The 26,406-nt window shown below is 40.5% G+C and overlaps 1 long non-coding RNA gene across 1 annotated transcript in view; it reads right to left on the bottom strand.

The window, feature by feature from the left end:
- LOC307195658 overlaps positions 1-26,406 on the bottom strand; it is a 119,972-nt gene that overhangs the window by 6,389 nt on the left and 87,177 nt on the right. The window lies entirely within an intron of this gene.

Here is a 26,406-nt window from a genome sequence, read left to right as displayed (position 1 = left end):
TCAGGAGTGCTTTGCAATGAATCTATATCAGGGTATGGAAAGGAGCCCATGCCCTAAACCAGAGCTGGACCAACCCCAGCTTGCACATCTACATTTAACCAGTGGTTTGAGAGTATGTTCAAAGTTTTCTAGGAAGAAGTAATAATGATAGCTTATTGGCTCCCAAAGCTCAGTGATCATGAAACATAGGTATTTATGATTTTAGGTTAACTGATTCAAAACATTTTTATTGTCAAGTTATTCAAAGTGCAGAACATTCATAATTTGTATGAACTTTCTAATGTCAGTGCTAGTTAGTTATCAAGTGAAAAATATTGTCTTGTGTTACCTTAGCTACGTATCACAAAACGGAAGGAAATGGCACAGAAACTGTGCACTAGAAAGGAAATAGAATTTAAAATCCATTGCAGCTCAAGTCTCCAGTAAGTAAATAATTACTTTCAAATGCAGTTTTCTTATATTTTAAATGAAGGGTGGCCTTCTGAATTTTTAAGTCTTGTGAAGAGCAAGAAGGAATTTATAAAGAAATAATGGAATATGAAACATAGTTGGAAGTGTCTAAGAAAAAAGGTGAGGAAGTAGTTTATAGGCAAAAGTCACCTCCACTGTTCCATGAAAATGTCCTTAGTCACTCCATTCATTTACTTATTCAAGAGATGTCTATTGAATGTCTACTGTGTATAAAAGACCATCCTATCTATATGGAAATCAGATACTTACAAAAAGCAACACTGATGTCCCCAGGGAGCTCGTAGTCTAGGAGAAAAAGGATGTGTGCACACATAGGATGGTAGAGGGAAACAGCGGTCACAAGAGAGGTATTGGGTTGGCCAATACAAATGAAATGCTGTCCAAAGGGTGTGCTGAATTGGGTTACGGAGGCCAGAAAGGTTTCATGTAGAAAAGGCGGAGCATATGCAACGGTGGGGAAGATGGCGGAGAGGGGGATGCAAAGCCGTTTCCAGGTCATATATGATATGAGCATAGGCAGGGTGAGATCCACCATATAGTCTACACAGGGTCCAACTGGCGTCCACTTTTAGTTCCTGAGTCTCTCATAACAAAGTAGTAGGAGAGAAAGATGGAAGAGCAGCTGAAAGAGGGCCATGGCTTAGTGGTCCATGAATGCCAGGCTCACATCTACCTCCTATTATCTCCCTATTGCAAGCTAGCTATGCAGAGACCAAAATGCATTCCATTATATACAGCATCTAGCATGACAGCTGTGACCATGTTTTACTCTTCCTTTTGCTGACGATAGTGCCTAGCAAAAGGAAGAGTACTGGAAGCTGAGTCACATTGACTTGCAGGGACATGATAGATTGGCCAACACTGGTCTACTCCCTCTCCTTCACAGACTCCGAGGAAGGTGGGCTTACATTCCCAATGCTCTCACCCTGCACCACTGCTCAGTCATCTCCTCCGTTCATGCCCATCTCAGCCACCTTAGATCACCCCCTCTTCAATACTGTCACTCTCTAGGAAGATTCCCTACTTTTCTGAGTGACATTCTACCACATCCCTGATGTCAGTTCCAATGAATTCACCCTTCTTCATAAATATTTTTTCTGTGGCTTGGCCACATTTCATCCTTTTAAATGCGTTTTAAATGAGCATCTGATATGTACTTATACATGGATAAGTAATGTCCAGGTGTTAAAAATCTGAAAAGATATTGTTCAGGTCTTCAAGAAATGTATAATTTGGGATAAGACACACACAAATAGTGAAATAAAAGGCAGCATGTGGTGAAATAACAGTATTATAGAAACCTCAGAGGACAAAGATCCGTTCTGGCTGTGAGTACGTTCAGTAAGACGGGACTGGATGTGTCTGGAAGATGGATTGTGTTTTGATAAGCAGAGCCATGCAGAAGGAGGGGGATTACAAGGATGAAGTAGTAAGGATCTAAGAGACAAAGAGATGGGAAAGCTCAGGGAGCATTCTGGAAATAGAGGACAGTCAGGCTTGACTAGACTAGGATGGGAAAGTTGAGACTATGCGTATTTGGATGGAAAGAAAGATTGGAACTAAATCTCAGAGGGCCTCAGAGAACGCATTAGGGAGTTTGAGTGGAATTGGTTGGCAATGATGGGGAGAATTGTTGACTACATTTTAGTTAAGATACAGAAGACACACATAGGGAGAACTCGGTGTGAAGACAGAGGCAGAGATCGCAGTGGTGACTGACAAGCCTAGGGTGCCAAGGACTGCTGGCTGTCAACAGAACCAAGAAGCCTGGAACAGATGTTTCCTCAGGGCCTTCAAAAAGACCCCAAACTGCTGACACCTTGATTTCAGACTTCCAGCCTCCAGAACTGTGAGACAATAAATTTCCATTGTTTGAGGCACACATTTGTGATACTTTGTGATGGCAGCCTTAAGAAATTAATACAGATTTGTGGAAAAGAAAGAAAAAGATATCTGTAAGAACCATTACTGGGACAGTCAACAGTCCACGTGGATGGGAATCTGTATGAGTTTGGATCCTCTGAGAATCAGATGCCAAGACAGGATTAAACATGCAAGGATTTTGTGAGAGGAAACGCCTGGGAGGAAGGGTATGGGGAGAAAGCCTAGGGAGGCTGGGGGGCTAGAAGACCATGATCCAAGTCTGACCCCAGGGGGAGGAGCGAGGGAGGGGCGGTTGGGTGGAAGCTTCTTAGACTTGCAGTCTAAGAAAGATACGGCAAAGCCACTGAGGCCCCTTTAGCCTCTCCTAGAAAGGGGTGATCTTTGGTATCCCCATGTCCTGCACCAGGTCACTGGGGAGGAACAGGAGGCCTGGCCTGGTGCCTTCTGTCAATCAGGAGTTCTGCCAGGTATATTCTCATGGCCTCCAGGCAATCAGAAAATCAGGGAAAAGAGACAAAACAACTGGGCTTTGAGCCACTGTCACAAGGAGGATGACATGCATTGAGATGAGTTCAGTTTCTACATATGCAGAGTCTTAGGTACCAACTGTATGCTCAGGGAATGGAAAGGAGGCTCTGGGGTGCAGGTGAGAGGCTGAAATTGAATTTCTGAAAAAAATGGCTACAGTTCCACAAGAGCAGATGGGATTATGAAGGGCCAGGGAAAAGGAGAGACCCTTGTGTAAGCCATAAACTTGACCAATAGGAAGGAGGAATCCAAACTGATGAAGTTTTTAGAGGACAGTAAGAGATGCAGGAGACCACTGGGGCAGGGCTGCCTGTCCTGGGAGCCCAGGGAAGAGGTCTTCCAGGAGGAGCAGCTGTGGAGTCCAATATGCAGAGTGGTCACGGAGGATGACTACAGAGGGAAGCAGTGGATTTCCATGATTCGGGGAACTTTCGAGAAGGTGATGGAGGTGAAAATCTGAGTTGTGTGAGGTCAGGTCATGGACCAGCAAATATGGACACTATATTTACTACTTTCCTGGTAACGAACAGATAAAAGACAGGAGTTAAGGGGGGAAAACCAACTGATATTCTGAGGGACAATATTTGGCATTGGAGTATGATCTGAACACTTCCTGTCAGATACAATGATGTCCTAGCAGATACAGTGTTTCTTAGCTCCTGCACTGTCTACGAAGCCTTAGAGGTATCTGTTCTGGGATTCATAGTCTCCAGAAAGAAGAAGCAATAGAAATGAAGCACCGGGAATACGACAAGCATCGTATGTATATTTTTAAGTTATGCAATTTACATGACAATGTCTCTCTCTTTCACCAGACAAGAAGGTTTTTGTCTCCAACAGATTGTCCTCTGAAAGAAAGAAAGATAAATTCACTGTCTCTTCCTTCTTTGGTTTAATTGGGGATTTGTTCGGCAAATCCCTTAACATGCCTCGGTTATGAGCCCACAGCTGCTGCTGCTGCAGCCTTTCCACAACGGACAGATCAATACCTGCCTATTTGGAGACATGGTGTTCCAGCAGCTTCCACACTGACCTCCTCAGATGCTCACACCTGGTGAGGCTTCCCTGCACTCCCAACCCCCCTTCTGTCTCTTTGCTGATCACAAACAAGTTACTGAGAAGGTAAGCAAACATTTAGTCACACAGATGTCCTGAGGTCTAAAGATCAAGTCAAATGGGACGTTGCATCACAGCTCGTTTATACTTGCTTTTATTTAGCTTTTTTTTTAATGCTTGCTTTTATACTTGCTTTTGTTTTATACTTGCTTTTATTTTCAGGGAATATGACTGTTAGAGCTAAACTGAGGCTCAGGAAATATTCATTCTCCCTACATCAGAGAAGGTGCGAGTGCCAGAGCTGGAGTCCACCTCTTCTTGATCCTCATGCTTTTCCGCCTGCACAGCTTCACATGGGATTCAATACTCTCTACCGGTAAAGTGCTCATTGTAAAAAATTACACACACACGCGCACACACAATCAATTATAGTCTGAAATACTTTGAATTCCAAAGTACCCTGTTTTGGTCATTGCATTTTAGAAAAAATATTTTATTTTCGTAGGTTTTTTTGTTTGTTTGTTTTGGGGTTTTTTTTGGCGGTACCCGCGTACCGCCGGACACAGGCTCCGGATGTGCAGGCTCAGCGGCCATGGCTCGTGGGCCCAGTCGCTCTGCGGCACGTGGGACCTTCCTGGACCGGGACACGAACCCGTGTCCCCTGCATCAGCAGGCGGACTCTCAACCACTGCGCCACCAGGGAAGCCCCTTTTTTAAAAAAATTTTTAAATACCATTCTTATTAAGTTGCTTTGTCATTTTGGTGTTCATCCGTTTTTTTGGTTCACAAATGATAATTTTGTATGAAGCAAACAGACATAGTACATCTAAAACAACTAGACTCTATTTCAGTGTGAGTTATTAAACTGCTTGGGCTATAAACTGAAATGTGAGATGGTAAAGACCTTGATGATATTAAACCACTACTTATTGTTGCAATTGCAGGCATGTTTGGAATTCCAATGCCAGTGAGAGTTCCAACTACATAGTGCCAAGCCCTCCAGAGGGGAAATCTGCCAAAGCCCCTTTAACCACATGCCTGTAGGAATTTATACACTTAATTAAATGCACATACTAAGTAGTTAAACAGCACAGTCACTGTCTATTCATATACATATCACTGAATCACCATATGGTATGTAATAGGAACCTAATCTCCCTGATGGTGTGTTACACACCACACTAAACACAGGTGGGTACTGTCTCTAATATTTGTACTCAGGATAAACTATACAGATAAAGTATAATACAGAGGAAAATAACATACATAATAGTAAGTTGGAGGAAGAAGACTTTAAGATGTCTCAATTACTAAACATTCAAGAAAGACACTGCCAAGGCTGACAGAGCATTTGTTTTCAGAAGTCCTCTGAACACGTTCTGGCATAATTTAATTAATCATACACTTTGTAATCATAATGTTACCTTTGACCACAAGATGAAGCAGCAAATACAATATTTGTAGACAAGCAGAATATATGATATTTGCTGATCCTGCATAAATATTTCCTGGTAGACTTCAGTTTCTAGAATTTTACCAGGGTCAAATTTCCTCCATCACAGAACAGTGGACTGAGCCAGAGAAGACGCTCTGCAGCCACCTTTTCTTTCACAACTGGACTAAGTAGGAAAGTACAGCACAGGGTGTCTGTGGTGAACAGACCTTAAGGTGGCTTCTACTCCTGGTATTCATGCCCTTGTATAATGGCCTCCTACTGATTCTAAGTGGGGCCTGTAATTTGCTTCTAATCAACAGAATATGGCAAAGGTGATGTCACTCCCTTGATTATATTATGGTATCTAAGGCCCTGTCTTGCTAGCAGAGTCTTTCTGTTTCTGTCTTCGTTGTTGGCTTTGAAGAAGTAAGGTGTCATGAATCCCACATTTGCAAGGAAATGAATTTTGCCAATGATCTAGGAGAGCTTGGAAGTGGATCCTTCCCCAGCCAAGCCTCTGTTGAGAACTCAGCCCTGCTAGAAGCCTTAATTGTAGCCTTCTACGATAGTAAAAGTATGCTGTGTTAAGCCTTAAGTTTGTGATACTTTGTTATGCAGCAGTGGATAAATACAGTTTGCTTAACCAAACCATGTTGGGAACTTGATTCACTCTGCTGAAAAATAAAACTTTTTAAAGTTAAGTCTATGTATTTAACTCCCTCAATGATTCTGCAACTTTTAGGAAAGAGCCAGTTCATTTACATGTCATTCAAGACCCCTGAGAGCCCAGTTGTCAGCCCCACATGGGCTTCTCTCTTACCATCCCAACCATACTCTGGCCACACTGAACTACTTGCAATGTTAGGGACAGGTCCTCCTCTTTCTTTACTCCATACTTCACCTCTCACATCTGAATAACTCTTTGTCGTCTTTTGAGAGTCCATTCAGACATCAACTTATTTACAAAATCCAGTCTGGGCTCTCCCACAGCCCTTGTGCATGCCTTGGTCAAGACATATTTATAGCAATGATCACTGTACTCAGTCTCTCGCACTATACTTTAAATTTCTTAAGGACCAAGAAACACTGTCTGTCTTATCCTTTAAATCCTCAACATCTCACACAGTGGAAGAAACATGGTGGAAATATATACTGAGTCAGTTATTTAATATTATGGCATACTTACAGTTCTTTTAAAGCTATTACTCATACTAATAGTTACCACTTTTCACAATGTAACTACAAACAGGATTCCACCTAATAAACTGCTGAAATCTTTCTGCCCACTCACTATAAATATATGTAAATACAGGTTAAACTTCTAAAAGCTTTGAAGTGAAATGATTTACAGGAAAACTCTAAACATCAGTTACTGACTATTGTATCCATTACTGGAAATTTCCCCTGGCATCAGGGAACTGCCCTACCATTTCTCCAGCACCCCATAGCCAATGACTGGCCCATGCTATAGGGATACAAAGGCCTGGGCCCCTTGCCTCAATTAGCACTACTCAAAAGAGCCTTTCCACCTCCAGAACTCCCCACAGGTTGGGGTAAGGCAGCTGCTCTGTGGGTCAGCTTCTCCCTCCGTCCAATCCTGCCTTCCTTCTCAGAGTACTCCCCAAGGAAGCCTTCTGTACTCAACTCCCATCTCAGAGTTTGTTTTCAGGAAACTTGATTGACAACAATAACTGAGAATGCAATTTTGAAAATTATTAAGCAGTTGTTATACACTGTTTTCAATGTGATGCTATATTGCTTGAAGCAAATCTCATCCATGGCCCGAGTTTGCAATGTTTAGTCTCTTCTGTGTAGGGCCAGGGGTGGGCTGAGGTGAGTGTAAAGTTTAAGGAAGCACCCCGGAAAAACAGTCATCAAGATAAATATTTTAATGCAATATCTTAAAAAGTCAAAGTTAATGCAAAAAATCCATGATGAACAAAATACCAACACTTGAAATAAGGACAGAATGAGTATTACTGACTTTGCCTTATGCCTCAGGCTCCAATATGAATTGGCATGGTGCTGCTTCTGACCAAGCCAAACAGAATTAGTTTTCTGAAAGAAGCTTTTTCTGTTCAAATTCCAAGTTACATGGTGCGTGACTTAACAGGGCCTTCTGTGATGTGGTCCCTGTTTACCTCTCAAGCCTCATCTCTCAACCTTGATCCTCACCTTCCACAAATGTACACACTGTCCTCCCTGTGCTTCACCCACAGAGAAGTTCTTGTAGCTCCTAGGCTGTGCCGTGCTATCTAGCCTCTCGGCTCTGCACATGCTACTCTCTCTGCCTGTTCCCCACCTGCTTTCCACCTGGCTGATTTCTACTCATTCTTTAGAACTCAGCTCAGATAGCACTTTATTTGGGAATCCTTCCAGACTTGCATAAAAGTGAGTTAGTTCCTTCCTAGGTGATCCCATAACATCATATTCTAATCCCTATAGGAACATGTCTTAGTCCAGATACTTTTGGTAATAACAAATGGAACCCCATTCTAAATAAGGCAAGACAAACATTATTGAAAAAATGTGCTGGGGTATCTCATGGAACCCAAAGCAAAGTTGAACAACTTAAGCCTCAAGAAAGGTGGGAACCAATTCAATGACTGGGAAGCCATCAGAAAATGGGGCTACTGATGGCTCAGTCTCCCTCTCTCCCTCTCTTCAGAGTCTTGCAGTCTCCTGCCGTCTCCTGCCTGCCATTCTTTCTCTGTTAGGCGTCTCCGTGCCAGGTCAAACACCTCTCCTCCTCTGGCCCCAGCTCTTATTTACCCAATTCTAGCAATCCACTGTGATATACTAGCATTTCTCAACCCCAGTCCTAAAAGACAAGAAAGAGATTCTGCCTGACCAGTTGAAATTGAGTACCCATCCTTGAGATAATCATGATGGTTAAAGGACATAGAGTCCTGTATTTTAACATGGCTGTTGAGGTCCACTCCTGTGGTTAGGGGGGCTGTTCTCAGACAAGGAGAGTTAGGTTATTGGTTATCACACTGCATACAACTGTCTGGTTATTAGTCAATCTCTTCGACTACTGTACAAGCCCCATGAGTGTACAGTCTGTATCTAAATTGCCATTGAGTGTCTATTATCTGCTACAGCAGTCAGTACAAAGGAGGTGCTCAATAAATAGCAATTGAATAAATGAAAAGCATTATATCTTTTTCCTTTGATTAATACTGTTGTCAGTAAAAAAAGTTCTTTGATTTAGTAATGAAAGTATTAATAAAAAAATGCTTCTCTTCCATAGTCTTCAAAACAACTAGCTAGAGGAGCTGAGGGACTGAAGCCGTGCTTAGTTATATCCATCACTAATCTGTGCTGATTCACTCCTCCCCACACACCCCTTAAAATAGACTCATCTTCTTTAAGCCAGTATTTCCTAGAAGTTGAACACGGGCATAGGCTCACTGAAGACTCAATCACCTCTTGAATTACAAAGAATTTTTACTTCACTTGAAGCTCTGCTATTATTCATAAATGACTCAAATTAACCAGCCATGAGTTCTCCCACTGAAAAATTCCCACCCGTTAAAGTGTCTAAGGGACTGTGAAGTCCTAGCCCCTAGGAGAGCTGTGTATGTTTGGGTATGCATACACAAATTCTAAATCTTGGTTTAAAAACCAAGATCTATTTAAGTACCTGAGAGAAGTCCTAGGCAATTTCCAACTTAAAAATAAAAAGATATATGACAACATATAATAAAACCTTTCTAAATCTATGATGTGAATTCATATTCCTCTATAGACACTTCACTCACATAATCCTGCAAGCACCTGATGCTTGCCTGGGGAACTTCCCAAGGCCCTGCACACTTTGGTCTGAACCACTTGACTGGGGGGCAATTTTTTTCTCCTACTGAATCCTGCCTCTTTAATTGCAAAATAAGGATCAACTCTTCCCGTTCCCAAGTCTAAGGAAATAGCATCTCCCTAAACATTTCCTTGATGGACTCTTAGAACATCCTCAGCCCAGGACAAGTCTACCTTGGGATAGTGCCTGAAAATTCTTTTTTTTAATTTTTATCTTAAAATTTAAAATAAATTTTTTTTGGCTGTGTTGGGTCTTCATTACTGCATTTGGGTTTTCTCTAGTTGCGGTGAGCGGGGGCTACTCTTCGTTGTGGTGCGTGGGCTTCTCATTGCGGTAGCTTCTCTTGTTGAGAGGCACGGGCTCTAGGCAGGCAGGTTTCAGTAATTCTGGCACATGGGCTCAGTAGTTGTGGCTCTCGAGCTTAGTTGCTATGTGGCACGTGGGATCTTCCTGGACCAGGGCTCGAACCCACGTCCCCTGCATTGGCAGGCAGATCCTTAACCACTGCACCACCAGGAAAGCCCAGCACCTGAAAATTCTTGTCTGATGACTTACTTGTTTGCTTATCGCAATGAGCCTGGACCAGGAAACCTACAGATACCCCTATTTTAACAATACTCCTCAGTAAATAAGATTCTTCTGCTGAAATGTGGCTGATTGAATTTCAAAATAAAAGATACCTGGAGGTTTATTTGAAGGCTTTAAATATGATTGCCTGTAATAACTCTTGACTATTTTTTCTTTGTCTGATAGAGGTAAATGGCAGAAACAAAGGTGGGTTGGTGGTATTTTCTCTGTTGGTTGTTGGTCAGCTGCTGAGTTCCCAGGATCATGACTAGTAATTCTATCTTCTGGTCTTTATTCATGTCCTCAGCAAGGAGAATTTAATTTTTGTTAATTCCGTATCTGTGTCCCTTTCTCCTCTCACCCCCCATCACACATACACAAACCTACACAGTTTCTGTCAACACCCACGTCATCTGCTCTGAAGACTCGAAGGTAAAGTACTTTTCTAAAGCACCAGGAATATATTAACCTAAATGAAAATTTTTTTCCACACTTATTTGGGCATGAAACCTGATTGTGCTGAATGGAAGATAGAGGGATAGATTAGAGGGCAGTGAACTGCTTTTCTCCCCTGCAGGCTGGAGCTTTCCTGTCTTTGCTTATGACGATTCCACTAGAAAGTTATCTCATCCTCCTAATTTAACCTTTGCCGTCATGGTCAGACTAAGGAGGCTGGTGGGCTAAATACGGTAAGATAATGACCCAAGGGCCTTTCAAACTCTGCCTTTCTCTGGGAAAGGTTTCTCTTCTTCTACTGTATAAAGAAACTACTGGTAACTGTGATTTTATTCTGTCTGTACTCTCTCCCAGCATTGGTAGGACTGACCCTGCTGGTTCCCAGGTTGAGAAGGACTGTTGGTTAGCAAGGCAAATATAACACCAATTACATTTGTGCAGCACTATAGGGAAGAATGCTGGGAGAGGCCACCAAAGGATTTTTAAATTTAAATTTTATAAACTTCTTATCGGCTGTCCCTCCCCACCCCTTCTAAATTCCTCAACTCTGGGGGAAGACCTGAGTTTGGCCCCTGGAACTGCTAATGTTGTCAGACTCTGGGACCTAGTTATCTAGGGTACGACTCTGTCGTAGAACTAGGTAGACATCTGTGCAGTTTGCTTCCCCCCGGTTTACAAAGCACAATCACGCAAGACCCAGGAACGATTTGCCAAAGTCACCCAGGTGGCACTGCAGCCCATTCTAGACCCTTATCTTGTGGCTCCTAATTCACTATCCCCTCCCCTTTGAAACACAAAATTTCACAAAAGGAGAATGGTTTTACATGCATTAATTCTTTCTTAAAAAAACTTATTCATGAAAATGAAAATATTTTAAAATTCTGCTACAAGATATAAAGTATCAAGAGACCAATTCAGGTGATATTAAGGATGAGTTATATTCCATAAGACATAATCTTAGCTATGAAATATGTTGGCTTAAGTTTTCCTTCTCTACTTCTGCTTCACATTACTGGTAGTAGCCAAAGTATTAAAGGTAAAGTTGCCTGTCAGTCACTTCTAAAACAATAATCCATGAGGGCGGGCCTGTAACCTGGGTAGTCATGCAGCACCACACTTACTAAAGGGGTAATTTGGCATATATGTCATGTTTGTTCAATGCAAGAATGGATCCGTTTAGATGCAGGTGCTCAGCATGTGGGTAGGTATGGGTTTGCATTCTCAACCTGACTATCTGCAGACAAGTGGATCTCAGGTTATTCCCTCACACGGATGCCGAGTAAGAATGAGAAGAGCCTGTCTTTGGCCCATACTTCTATTAAACATAATTGGTCATTGTCTTGTTAAATACTCATGTCAGTGTAGTAGTTTGAATAGTGGCCCCCAAAGATATGTCCAAGTCTTAACCCCTAGTACCCGTGAATGTGACCTTATTTGGAAATACTGATTTTGTAGATATAGTTAAGATTTTGAAGTAAGATCATCCTGAATGCAGAGTGGGCTCTAATTCCAATAACTGGTGTCCTTGTAAGAGAAAAAATAAGGGTATTTGAGACACACAGACACAGTGACACAGAGGAAAACCACGTGAAGAGAGAGACTGAGATTGCAGAGATGCATCCAGAAACCAAGGACCTAGGAGAAAGGGCTGGGGCACATGCTTCCTCAGAGCCTTCCAGAGGAGCCAACCACGCTGACACCTTGATTTCAGACGTCTCGCTTCCCGAACTATGAGAGAAAAGACTTCCGCTGTTTTGAGCAGCAAGTTTGAGATAATTTACCCTAGATAACTAATATACTCAAACATCACTTTATACCTCTGTTCCTGTTGATTTTTAGCTCGTTAGAAAACCAACAGGAACAGAGATATCAATCAGCCACTATGCTAGAGGAAAGCTCTCTCCCTGATCTTTCAAAAATATTTACTAAAGAAATACTTTTATGTCTCCATAATGAACTAGCTCCCCGCTCTCCCTAACTGGGACCAAACCCACCTATGGCCACAGGACTCCTACTCCTCTGGGGCTCTTAAGAAGCTCTAATCTAGTAGTTTGGCTTTAGGCAGGTCTTCTGGGCACCCTGCTCTGGCCATCTTTTTTATCCCAGCCTGCTGTTGGGCCTGCCCGACGTACCCCTCACCTTAATGAGTGTTTCCAGTCAGGGAGTCCTAGCCTTTTTTTTTTTTTTAACATCTTTACTGGAGTATAATTGCTTTACATTGTTATGTTAGCTTCTGCTATATAACAAAGTGAATCAGCTATACGTATACATATATCCCCATATCTCCTCCCTCTTGCGTCTCCCTCCCACCCTCCCTATCCCACCCCTCTAGGTGGTCACAAAGCACGGAGCTGATCTCCCTGTGCTATGCAGCTGCTTCCCACTAGCTATCTATTTTACATTTGGTAGTGTGTATATGTCCATGCCACTCTCTCACTTCGTCCCAGCTTACCCTTCCCCCTCGCCGTGTCCTCAAGTCCATTCTCTATGTCTGCATCTTTATTCCTGTCCTGCCCCTAGGTTCTTCAGAACCATTTTTTTGTTTTTTTCAGATTCCATATATATGTGTTAGCATACAGTATTTTTCTGACTTACTTCACTCTGTATGACAGACTCTAGGTCCATCCACCTCACTACAAATAACTCAATTTGTTTCTTTTTATGCCTTTTTTTTTTTTAATTAAGGAATCAGAACCCAGCATGATTTGGCCCCTCTAGGACTAGCACCTTGAACCAGAAGAGCTGGAAGAGGAGCCTTACCTGGAGGTGAGTTTACATACATACTTACATACATAGTCTCTGGCAAACAAATCCTGCACATGCTTTTACAGAAGAGAAGGAAATGTTTCCCTGCAGCACCGGTGGGGTTTGTTTTTGACTTCCATGATCAGTATAGGTTACCAAGGTTTTGCAATAAAGTGTCCTTCCTTCCCCTCCCCCATCTCCACCAATATCTTCAAAAGCAACATGCTTGTAATGCGACAGGGAAATATGTTTCCCACCAGACTCAGAGTGTTAGGGAAGGACATGCTTCATTATAGGGTGCATTTTATGAGGAAGAAGTAAATCAGAGGCATATATTAGGAAGCACCCAGGGGCACACCCATGGCAATGACCTTTAAAGGGCAGTAGTAAGTTACTTGACAGCATAACCAGCAAGTGAATGATCTTGCTATGAAAGGTCACCTGCAACTAGAACAATATTTCCTATTTCAGCACATAATCTGGTACCTTTTGACACATTTCTTTTCCTCAGGATGATCTGATTTCTGGAGAATAGATCAGATGCCTTTTCTTTGCTTTGTGATGAATGTGCTCGATTTGGGCTCATGGTAATACTGGCTGGGACCTGTAGGCAGTCCTTGCTATTTTGGTTGTTTTTAATGCTGGCTATTAAAAAGTGGCACTTGCATAATTCTAGATTATTTTGAGATGCCACAGAATTTTAGAATGTTTAGAATTTAAAGGGGCCTCTGAAACACCTCAGTCTAATTCAGTCCTTTTGTAAAAGAGGACACAGAGCTGGGAAAGATCAAAGGTTACACAGCATGGAAGGGTGGAGCCTGGCTCCCTACTCTCTAGCCTGCTGTATTTTCCACCCTAATACAATATTCACAGGTAAGTCAGCCAGTGTTTAGCAAAGTGGATTAGCAGTACCCTGTGTTTAAATTCCTGTGAAGTTCCTTAATAGGTGTCTCTCTTCTAGAATCCAATTATTTCATACCTCTTTCCTACTTCGTTGCTTTCCCAGTGGATCCCCAAGACTCTTGCTTTGTTCTCTTCTCATCTTGCAGATGCCACATGCTGTGTCTGGTCGGCCGGCACTTTTGTTTCCTAATCCAATTGCATGACTTGATGTTCACAGTCCTACTTATTGTTCTGGTGTGTTAGACCATGACTGTAGCTTGTCAAACGTCCTGTCTCTGGTGATCACTGAGGCTTCTCAGTCTTCTGTCCTGTGATGGGATTTTATCTTCACTGTTGGAAGGGAGGAAGTTATCTGAAGCAAATGTGTAAAATATTGAGCGGCTCTGCGTTTGGTCAGAGATACTAAGTTAAACTGAAAAGCTCAGTGACATCAAGCTAGCTCCTTTCTTGCTTGCCTTTTTCCTCATTGGAAATGCAAAAAATTGATGGATTTCATTCCTTTTAATGTGTCATTCAAGATGATAATTTTGCATAATCACAATGGTTTTGCTACAGAAATTAATTTATCGGAGTTTAAAAAAGCGCATCAGCCACTGAATAATTACTCAGATAATATTCAATAGGCAAACCCACTCCCTTTCCTTCCACCAGCGACTTCCTGGATGTGTACAGTGAACATGAAGGGAAAACACTCAGACAGTGACAAGTTAGCTGGTGCAAGTATGCTTTTTTCCGTTAAGATTTAGCAACACTGTAATTCCATTCCCTGACCCCAACACAGATATGCACAAGCACATCTCTGAGATCCAAAACGGCCCTATTTTCACTTCAAGAAGAAAGAAAAAGAGGGGAGTAGGGAGGAAGACAGTAATTTTAGTATTTGTCTGAGTTAAAGTACGTTATCCTTGAAACTGTTTGCCCGGAAAAAAGTAAAGTTTCCTTAAATGACTTTTAATGACATGCCTGCATGCCATGCTGTGAGGTACCTGAGTGCCTTTAAGTCAAGCTGAGGCCCCTGGGCCGTCCAAGTCACGGCTGGGCCTCCTTGTTTCGGACTCCCTGGCTGTCCCTCACTGGCTACTCTAGGACCCAGCTCCCTGCAAAGACCCTCTTCTGCAAAGTAGTTTGGTGCAGGCCCTTGCTCTTGTCTGTTAATACTTTCAATTTCTTCTAGTCTTTTAAACTTCAGTTTGCTTACTTGTAATATAGGAATAATGCCTGTCTTGTCCTGTTCCACAAATTTGCTATATATAATGATAAAAGGAGGAAGAAGAAAAGTGCTTTGAGCATTCCAGAAGAAAGGTGCTAATTCAATGCTATTATACAAGAAAATATTTCACCATGACCTTTCTCTACTTCTTTATGTCAAATAGAAGTAAAAGAGAGACGAGGAGGATTTCTTCGGAAAACACTTAGAACCCGGGACAAAGTATTACTTTAAGGTTTCTTTCCACTCAAAAATGTTAAGAAAGATACAATGCTTATTGAACGGTATGTTTCTATTCAATATATCACTACCTCATTGCAGATTCTTGATATGCAAATTTCTATAAAACCAAAGATGCAGACATTCTTCTCATTGACTGCCACAGGTTCTTGAATAACAAGGATAAATACATCATAAAATTGCAATTCAAAGAAGAATGTTCTTATCGGAAAGAACACACAAGCAGCGTGTTTCCTTGCTCTGCAGCACAACAAACATTTTTATGACATTCTGCAAGGATGAATTACTGATCTCTGTCATTTCTTGTTCAGAAATACATGGCATCAAAGAGAGAAATGCATTTGTCAATATGATTCCAACAGCCCAAATGTTAATTCCCAAAATGTTCCTTTTGAAACCCAACTATGTGGTTTAGAATGTAACTAGAGAATTATTCTTAGGGTCAGTACTATCAGGCAAAACCTGAGTCTGGATCTGTACCCTACTGGACTCAGGTTTTGCAAAGATGGGACAAAGAGCCAGTAAAGAATTTTGAAAAATGAAGGCAACATAAGTTTAAACACAAGGTAAGTGTGCTGAAATGTACGTTTGAGGCCTGGGGGCTGAGTAGGGGGGATATTATTTTAGCTGAGAAATAAGAGAATTATCAGACCCTCTTTTCACCATCCCAACCCAGTGTCCATGTGATATTTACATCATCATCACAGAGCTCACTTTAAAAGAACAGAAAATTTATGATCACACTATCTCACAAAGAAAACTCCTTTGCACCAGGAAGATCAAAACTTTTCTCCCAAATTCTCTATTTAGAATGTTATTCTGTTCTTCTGGTAGCAATGGGAGGCAACATAGCCTTAGATCAGAGATTCTCAAAGAGAGCTGATACCACCCCCTAAGGGAGTTTTTAGAAATTTGCAGGGGCATGTTTTTGCTCTTCAAAATGATAGGCAGTTTATGACATTCAGTGGGCAGATGCCAAGGATGCTATACTGTCTGCAGTGTGCAGGAGAGTTCCATACAACAAAGAGTTGTTTCTCACATGGAGTTTGAACTTTCTAGGACATTTATGCAGGTGAAAGCCAGCTTATAATTACCTGAGCCCAGAATCCAACTCTGTTTCACACACAAACGTAAGTTCTTTTTGGAATGGTTTTAAGCTGAATTTTCTAGAATTCAAGCACTGTGTATAACAAAGGGTGATTATGCTTTTTTTCTAATACCTTACCAAGATTTGTTCACCAATTCAGAAAATCACATCAATAAGGGTAATGTCACTGGTTGTATATGAATTGCAATATAACACAAGTGTAGCAGTCTGCATTTGCAGCTGTCACATCTATGGTGATTCTGCATATTTGTAGCTGTCACATTTATGTTGATTCTACGTACAGCTGTGAGCATCTGACATCACTACATCTTCCCGTAAAGCCATATCATTTATTATAATTTCTTCTTTTATTTCTCATTACATTAAATTTTTTTAGGTTGGTTCTAAAAATACATGTATGTAAGTAAGTTATATCATTTGTGAATATAATTCAGGATAGGAAAGGGAAAATTAGAAAATATTTACATTAAAAAAGACTGTTGGGTGTAGCAGCATTGAGAGCCATTGGCATAAATGAAATGCTGCATTAGGAGATCTGATCTCCTCCTCACGTGTGTTCTTGGAGAAATCATGTGATCCCCTGAGTCCACACAATGGAAAATGGCAGCCTGCACTAGATTGCTTCCAATTTTAAATCTCAGCTACCTGACTTAGACATTAGCTTCAATTAAAACACTTTGAAAACATAAAAGCACCTTAGGTAACTGGGCAAAGTAAATATTTTTGAACTGGTGCAAAGTGTTGAATGAAATTGAGTGACTGCTCTAGATAAAAACAACCATGGTTAATTGGAAAATTTGGGAACACTTAGGCAGAATTGTATGAAGGAATAGTTGAGCATATATACTCTTTTGTGTATCTGTTAAAATTATGCAGTCATTGAAATCTTAAAAGAGAATTTTGAAAACATGGGAAATCCTAATATGTTAAACAAAAATCAGGAATCAAAATTTTGAATTTGATAGGAAAAATATGTCTACAGAAACATAGAAGGCAATATCTTTGGATACTAGAACTCCTAAATTTTTTTTAAAAAGTATTATTTTCTCAATTTTACACAGTTTCTATAATAAGTATTTATTATTAATTCAAAGGAAGCTAACTGTCTTAGTTATTTGGGCTGCTATAATAGAATACCATAGACTGAGTAGCTAAAACAACAGAAGTACATTTCTCACAGCTCAGAGGCTGGGAAGTTCAAGACCAAGGTGCCAGCTGATTTGGTTCCTGGTTTGCTGATGGACACTTTCTTGCTGTTTCCTCACATGGTGGGACACGGAAAGGAAGCAAGCTCTCTCATGTCTCTTCTTATAAGGCACTAATTGCATTTATGAAGGCCCCATCCATATGATGTAATTACCTCCCAAAGGCCCTACCTCCTGATGCCATAAACCTGTCAACACGTGAATTTTGCACAGAAACAAACATCCAGTCCATAACACTAACTTTGTTCCCTGCTAACTGATATTTAATCAGAAATTTTTACTTCATAATTTTTTTTTGGCTTAAAATGTTACTTGGTTAAATATAAGAAATTAAACACAGCCTCCCTTGATGGTTAGTCAATCACAATGCTTCCAGATCATAATTTTAAATACTACAGATCATCCAGAATTATAGATTTGAAAGGAATTGGAGATGGGATTGAATATGTATTTACGCCAGCTCTAGTATTAGAAGTTTAATTTAAAAAATACCTAGTCTTACTTTAGGTTTTATGAATTTGTTTAGTTTTAGTTTTGTTTGGTTTGTTTGTATATATCAACATTGTCTATGTCTCAAAAACAGCAAATCTTGGAGCAAAATCTGGGGCTCAAGTTAATAAAGGATTTAGTTGACTGTCTTTTTGAGCCAACTTAGATTTTGAATTTTCAGATCAGGTTTATGTCCTGAAAAAGTACATGGCAAATCCATGCTTACATACCATAAGTGTCAAATAATAGTAATATGTAGAATCTTTATGACTTGGTTAAATTACATTAAATTAAAATTTTAGCATCACTCTACCCTATAAACCTGCTCATTGCTGATGAACTAAAAGTGCAGTAGCCACACTCCGATTATATTGAGATTCTCTTAGGCCTAAATGTCACCCAAATAGGCTAAAGCGTTCCCTCTGCTGAACTAGTAGTGTTGGCTATGATTAGTTTCCTAGTGGGAGTATCCTACGGTCCAGCCTCTTGGCCAATGGCTCAGCAGGTAAACTCTTTTTTCCCTCTATGTCTCAGCCCTTACTACCCCACTGCCACCCCCATATACACTGAAATTGCCTTGAGGACAGGAAGTCACCAAATATCACAATTATATGGAAAAGGAAAGCAACCAGCTTTTGAAACTTTCACCAGCCCCGCTGGCCAGGATGACAGATACCTGTCTTAACATCTCTGTTTTAGGTATCTAGCCAGTTCCTTAACCACAGGTAGTGAAGACTGGGACCAACCTAACCATCTCCCAGGTCCCTGCAAGCCAGAAGAAAGCCTTGTAGGAGGTGAGGGTATCTAGGCCAATGTGGTGGGCCCCTGTGCTACTGTTTGCTGCTTCTGCCTGGAACTACAGTTCCTGTAGGTTTTCCAGTCCCTCCCACCGGTGATCCAGGTGCCACCTACATTATTATGTAAACCTAGAGCTTGACTTTGAGCTATCTGACCTCCAAATACAATTCTGGAACCACATTACATACTGAAATGAAATACTACTTATGTAACTATCCCGAGACATGAGATTGTTAGTTCTGTGAAAGCATCCTGACTGGTAACTAGCTATAGATGCTGAGTAGGTTTCTTAACCTCTCTGAACTGGTTTTCTTTCCTATAGAGTAGTATTTATATCTGCCCTAATTCATGGCTATAAAACCAAAAACTAAACCAAAAGCACTCTGTAAATTTTGAAGTACTAAATTAATAGAAAGTCACATTATTATTATTTTTTATTCCAAATGCACAGGGCAGAACAAGGCCATGACACATTCTCATTGACTACCTCAATATAATTATGATAATTACTGGTCTTTTTATTGACAAGCCCATCATTGCCTAAAATTGATGAGCAATGATGTGATATTTACATAAAAATAATGTCTCATGCTAAAATTCATGGACACACAGATATAACAGTCAAGATTAATTGTTCAGCAGATCAAGTATAGAATTATAAATTCACTCTATTCAGACTTGCACTTGTTAGAAACGCACATTCTGGACCTCGCTATCAGATTCAATTTATTTAACTTTGCATGTTGTTTCCCTTCTATTTGAACACTGGTGGGTCCCATAAAAAACGTTGGAGATAGACGGTAACCCCAGTTGCTTCTCTATTGGTTTATTTGCATGTTGGAAATTTTTTTTTTTTATCATAGTTACTCTGCGATTTAACAGTAGGTGGCTAATGGAAATGTTATTTGCTGCAGTGGCAGACTAAATCAGTGGGAAATAAGGGATTGGAGGGGGAGAGCTGGGGGAAAAAAAGAAATGTGTTTACACTTGAAGATGTCACATGAAACAGCTGGAGCCCTGAGCCCTTGATTCTGGAACTGGCATGTTCTTTAAAGAATTCATCTGCATTATTATATCCTCCTTCACACTTAGAGATCTATTAATTTACAATTAGTTGTATTGATTTTCTAGTAGATTTGTAATTTCTGTAATAATTTACAGAGTACTGAAGAAATTAACTATGCCCCTTGGAAAGATAAGCATTACTGAAAAAATAGTTCCCGGCACGAGTTACCGAACACATCACTGAGTGTCTGGATTTTTAGCTTTAAAGTCTATATTAATTACAGCAGAACTGATGGGGGAATTCCATCTGACCATCCAAGAAACATCTTTCTTCATCCTATACCCATTCACGCCCATAATATTTTAATAAGAATTCTAACCTGGAGATACAAGTAAGACTATATCATTTCTTTTTTTTGGAAAAGAGAGGCAGGTTCATTTCCCCCCAAATTCATGTATACTCTAAGCTTATTTTTTCCCACACTACAAGATGTAACAATAATTAGTCAAAATACATGCCAACGCCTGTAACTCCTTTAAATGATTTCAATTCCCTTAAAAGTTCTAGTGGGTACTAGGATGTGCCAGGCACTGTTAGCCCTGCTCATACACAGTGGAAATCTCAGTCTGTGGAAACCATTTTCTTGGTTTTCCTGTAGTAAGACTTACCTGCTTCTTATTGCTCTGGTTTTGATTTTGTTTGCTTGTGTGTGTGTGTGGTTGTGTTTTATCACTCACCCTTTTATTTTATTTTATTGGCCACATGGCATGCGGGATCCTAGTTTCCCAACCAGGAATTGAACCTGCGTCCCCTGCAGTGGAAGCATGGAGTCTTAACCACTGTACCGCCAGGGAAGTCCTCCCCCTTTTATTTTAAAATAGTGTTCTCTGGTATTGATTGAACCAGATTTATAAACAGCCATGTGTGGTGACTTTCCCACTTGACTGCAATGTACTGCTCGTCTGTTTTTGCTTCTCTCAGTTCCACGAGGGCACTGGCTGTTCATCAGTACCTTAGTCTAGACCAATGCCTGGTTCGGAATAGCTGCTCAATTAGTACATAGTTAATGAATGAATTACAGAAATGTGGAAATGTCTAAAGGACCGATATGAGACAACTGAGGTTAGAGATTTTTGAGACAACTGAGGTTAGAGATTTTTAAGAATGCTGTTTTTCCCTGTATTTGTAAAAAAAAGTAACAGAGATAATAACTCAGTGGAGATTACAGTTTTGGGAAATCTAAGATGTATTTTAGTTCTGAACAGTTCTGTCCTGTTACATTATTATCTCACACGTTACTCACCACCTATGGTGTTTTTGTATTGTTCCTGAGAAAGAATTCTATCCAGGGACTTGGACTGAATACCACAGCACACACAGTCATGCTCTCCTTCTGGATCTTATGAAACTAAACACACTTCTGATTCAAGGGCTCTTTGCTTATCTTCCTTATTATTACCAGCATTAGCTCTTTGGACTGTTGGCTCCAGATCATTATAATGGAAACTTGAAGGAAAAACTGGAGATTGACAGTCTTTTCAATAATATGGTACTAAATAATTTGTCTAAAATGATCTTTAAGTTCAGTCAAGTAGATATTGAAAATTATATCCAATTACAAGCAACTACAGGCATACCTCATTTTACTGTGTTTTGCTTTATTGTGCTTCACAGATACTGCGTTTTGTTTTTTGTTTGTTTGTTTGTTTTTTATGAATCGAAGGTTCGTGGCAACCCTGGGTCCAGAAGGTCTATTGGCACCATTTTTCCAACAGCATTTGCTCACTTTGTGTCTCTGTGTCACATTTTGGTAATTCTCGAAATATTTCAAACCCTCCACCAGTAAAAAGATTACAACTCTCTGAAGGCTTAGATGATGGTTAGCAGTTTGGGGCAGTAAAGTATTTTAAAATTAAGGTATGTACATTTTTTTTTTAGACAATGCACACTTAGTAGACTGTGATATAGTGTGAACATAACTTTTATGTGCACAGGGAAACCAAAAAATGTGTGTGACTTGCTTTATCGCGATATCTGCTTTATTGCAGTAGTCTGGGACTGAACCTGCAATAGCTCTGAAGTCGGCCTGTAAATAGTTGGTGTAAAGGGATTCAGTAATAATCACGTGTAATATTAAAAAAGCACTGGACAGCTTGTGGTTGCCAAGGGGGGTGTGGGGGAGGGATTGGGAGTTTGGGATTAACAGATGCAAACTATTACACATAGAATGGATAAACAAGGTCCTACTGTACAGCATAGGGAACTATATTCAGTATCCTGTGATATACCATAATGGAAAAGAATATGAAAAAGAATGTATACATATGTATAACTGAATCACTTCGTTGTACAGCAGAAATTAACACAATATTGTTAATCAACTATACTTCAGTAAAATAAAATTTTTTTTAAAAAGCACTGGACAAGAGGCAGGTATCTGACTGTGGGTGTGTTTATGACATTCACTAACCGCGAGTCTTTCTGAAGGCATGTGGCCTCTTCAGGCCTCAAAGGAGGACTGATGAAATTATCCCTTAAATTTCCTTTAGCTGTAAATTTTTATGATTGCACATTCCTTGAATGGTACTCATGAAGATGAGAAAGAAGGGACAACAGCACATGTGACCCAATTCCATTTTATAAGTCTAGACATAAAACTCAACCTCACAATGAGAACTGGTACTCCACATGTATTCAGATAATCCGTCAATACGGTGAGGCCTTTTCAAAGGGCCCCATTGCCACCCCGCCAACTAAAAAGCCAGAAGCAGATCCTTAATCAATATGAAAGAGCAGTCACACAGGAATATTCAGAGTGTTAATGCCAATGAATATTTGCTGGGTGCCTGCGTTATAAATCTCGCCCTCCTTCCCAGCCATAAATCAGTGGAGCATGTTGATGCCTACTGTCTTCTGGTGTTTGTTTCTGCCAGGCCAGGGAGAATTTAACCTCTGGTACATGCTTACTGACTTCAATTTCAAGTAACATCATGGCTCCAAAATTATAACTCACACTCTAAAAGAAACGTGGACCTCACTGTGACAGAAAGATCCAGTGTGATGAACGTGGCTCATGGGCTCCCCTCGCATGTGAGGCCTCTGGCTTTCTGGTGCAGCAGAGACTTAGCTCAGTCAACACCAATTAGTGACCAGTGGCTTCGTGAAGTGCTGTGCCTTTTGAGGCCTTCTCTTCCTTCAATGGGACAGTGTAGTGATAAGGGAGCAGCACGTGCCATTCTGCCAAGGGACAGTCACAGCACTGGACTAAGTCTTCCCCACTCCTGGTCTGAACTGAACTCCTTATTTCAGCCTGATCCTGGGCCCACTACATGCTAACCCACTGAAGCTATAAAAACATTCTTCCCTCTTAAGCTTTCAAATTACTTTGAAATATAGGATATTCACCAAGAAAGCAGTTAAGTCAGAGACAAGTTGAGTGTGATTATATGTGAACAGAAAAGCGACATTTATGGAACACCTGCCACGTAGGCCAGGCACTGTCCTAGTCACGTTGAGAATATTTAACCCATTTGCCTTGCCTTAAATAGTGAGTCCAAGGTTATACAACTAGTAGCTGGTGGAGGGGTATTCAAAGAAATTTGTCTTTTTTGTAGAAATAAGTTTTAAAGTTTTTAACTGGGAATAACTTCAAATTTACAGAAAAATTGCAAAAATAAGATTCACCTAACATTTATCCCATTTGATTTGTCATTTGCAGACTATCTTTGTTTTTCTATAATATTGAAATTATATAACATTATGTTTTTAGAATCGTTTGAGGATGTGACATATACCATGACACTTTCTCCTAAATACTTCAGCATGTATTTCATGAGAATAGGGAAATTTCCTTACACAACCACGGCAGAGTTTTTGACTTTGGTGTATTTAACACTGTTACCATGATCTTATTCTGTATTCCAATTTTGTCAACTGACTCAGTAATGTTTTTTTAATGGCATTTCTTTCCCTCTAGTACAGGATCTAGTCTAGGTTCAGGTATTAGATTTAGTTGTCATTTGTCCATTGATCTGGAACAGTTCCTCAGCATTCTTTTGCCTTTTATGTATGGTATGTAAATATTTGAAAAATATAGACTCCTCACTCCCATTTTTTAGCATAAAAATTTAGTCTATCATTTTGTGTTTGTCTAATATTTCCTTATGATTAGCACCCTCACCCAGAATACTACATAGGTGGTGTTATACCCATCTCATGGTATCACATCTGAAGGCACAGGTCTCATTGGCAACATTAATTTTGATTACGTAGTCAAGGTGTGGTCTGATCACTCCACTATATAATTATCATTTTTTCCTTTGCAACTAAAAAGTAGTCAGTGGGGAGACATTACAAGACCATGCAAATATCACGTTCTTCATCAAAATTTTCCCCTAAATTCAGCAACTCTTGAAAATTTTTGCCTGAGGCACTCGTATGATGGTTGCAAACGCTGACTTTCCAACTCAGCACTCCTTCCACTCGACATTCACTGTAAGCAAGAGCCCTCCCTAACCTGATTTATCAGATTATTATTGGTATGGAGGCATGAATGCCTTTTGTTTAATGATGTATAACTAATTACTGTATTTAATTATTTTGGCACTCAAATTGTCCCAGATCCATAAACAAAAATCCCCTTAATATCTGGCTTCTGTGTCCTTGTGGACATCTTTTTTTGTTTTCTTTCAGTACCTTCTACTTTCTGGCATGACAAGATATTCCAGCCTTTGGAGTGGTTTGTTACACAGCAACAGATAACTGATATAGCAAAGTCATGGCATCGTCTTGGAGATAGCTTTGTTCCAATCTTCTGAAATTCATAACAGGGTGATTATAGTCAAAGGGAACAGCATTTCCAAGAAAGCTGCTATTGGATTAGACAGGGAAGGGGCTGGCCAGAGATTGCTAAGGTATTTGCCCCACAGGTCTCAGGAATACAGAGCAATGGGTCCAAATTTTGGGTCCCAGTTTTGGCTTTGTACTAAGCAGTGATGTGACAGTGACAAAGTCCCTAAACTGCTATGTTCTCATACGTAAAATAGGGAGATGGCCTGAATCCTCAAAGTCCTTTTCCACTCTGACTTGTCAACTGATGTGTTAATTCATCTGGTCAAAGTCTGAAGTTCTGATGAACTGACAAGTGAATCCTGGCTTTTGAAGGAAATGGATGGCAGTAAGATCAGGAGACAGGCAGGGAGAGTTCTCCAAGCAATAAACATCTCTCCTAAAAAAATGTGTTGTTGCTGAATCTTTATAGCCAACAAGATAAGGTAAGGTCTGAGGGGAGCTTCTTACTCATTCTCTACAGATATTTGGGGGAAAATAGCTCACAATAAACCATTCCACAATTTTACCTCTTTGTAAGCATTTCTGTTCAGTTACATGCAGGTCTTTAAAAAATAATTTTGCCCAGAGGCTAACAGGCTTAAGTTAAGGATGGATAACGTTCACCTCACTTGAAGGAGCTCACACAGTATCTGACAGAACATTCAGTTCCAGAGAAAACGTCACAAAGAGATTTACTCTGTTTTTGAAAATGTGATGAGCATCACCAATGAGTACTGTCTGTCAAGAGGTACAAAAAATCCAGGTCCAATGGCATTTCTATTGGGCTGCAGCCAGGGTCGTGGAAAAAATGGCCAGGCAGTCCGGAGGGTACAGGCACAATGGAGAGAGCAGCAGCAGTGGGCACTGGTCCAGCAGATCTGTATTCCTAGCGCGTCTGCTCTCTCTCTCTCTCTCTTTCTCTCTCGCACATTCTCTCCCCTCCCACTTCTCTTCCCAATCCTACTTCTTGCAGAAATGAAGATCTGTTTTGTAGAGCAAGCGCAGCATGATCTCAGAAGGCATCTCCTCTCAGAAATGCCACCAGACAGAGATCCTAGCAGCCAGCCGCCTGGGGGGAAGGTGCGCCAAACATCACGTGAGAACTGAGTGCTACCTGGGTGCCATTCATTTTGGTGAGAAAGCAATTCCTTTTATTCAAAGGGGATTATCTGTTACTTAAATGGGCTAAACATGATAACTGAGAACTTAAAACAACTTATTGATTATACTCTTCTTTACTGGACTGGGAAACAGTCCTTGAGGGAGTGGATGCTATTTTCCTGAAGTTGTATGAATGAAAACAAAATTCTCCAAAACACTTTCTTGCTTTTCCACCAAATCATCACTATACAACAAAGCATTAAAGTGCTAAATGTGTTTAGATGAGGATCATTAATGTCACGAACGCTGTGCACTGGGTCCACACGGACACCTGACAAAGTTTCTGCTGTAACGTGAACTGGCTTCATCACCTTCGACAGAAAGGGCATCCTTAGAAGACATGTCTTCTCGCTCAGCGTTGGCAAACTTTTCCTATAAAGATCCAGACATTAAATACTTGGGGCCTTTTCAGGGTCATAAGGTCTCTGTAACAACTACTCAATTCTGCTACTGTAGTTTGAAAGCAGCCATAGAGAAGATATAAATGAACGAAGGTGGCT

This window comes from Stenella coeruleoalba, assembly GCF_951394435.1.
Source record: "Stenella coeruleoalba genome assembly, chromosome: 12".
Taxonomy (NCBI): domain Eukaryota; kingdom Metazoa; phylum Chordata; class Mammalia; order Artiodactyla; family Delphinidae; genus Stenella; species Stenella coeruleoalba.
Note: the sequence above shows the minus strand (reverse complement) of the source record. Positions and strands in the feature narration are given on the sequence as shown.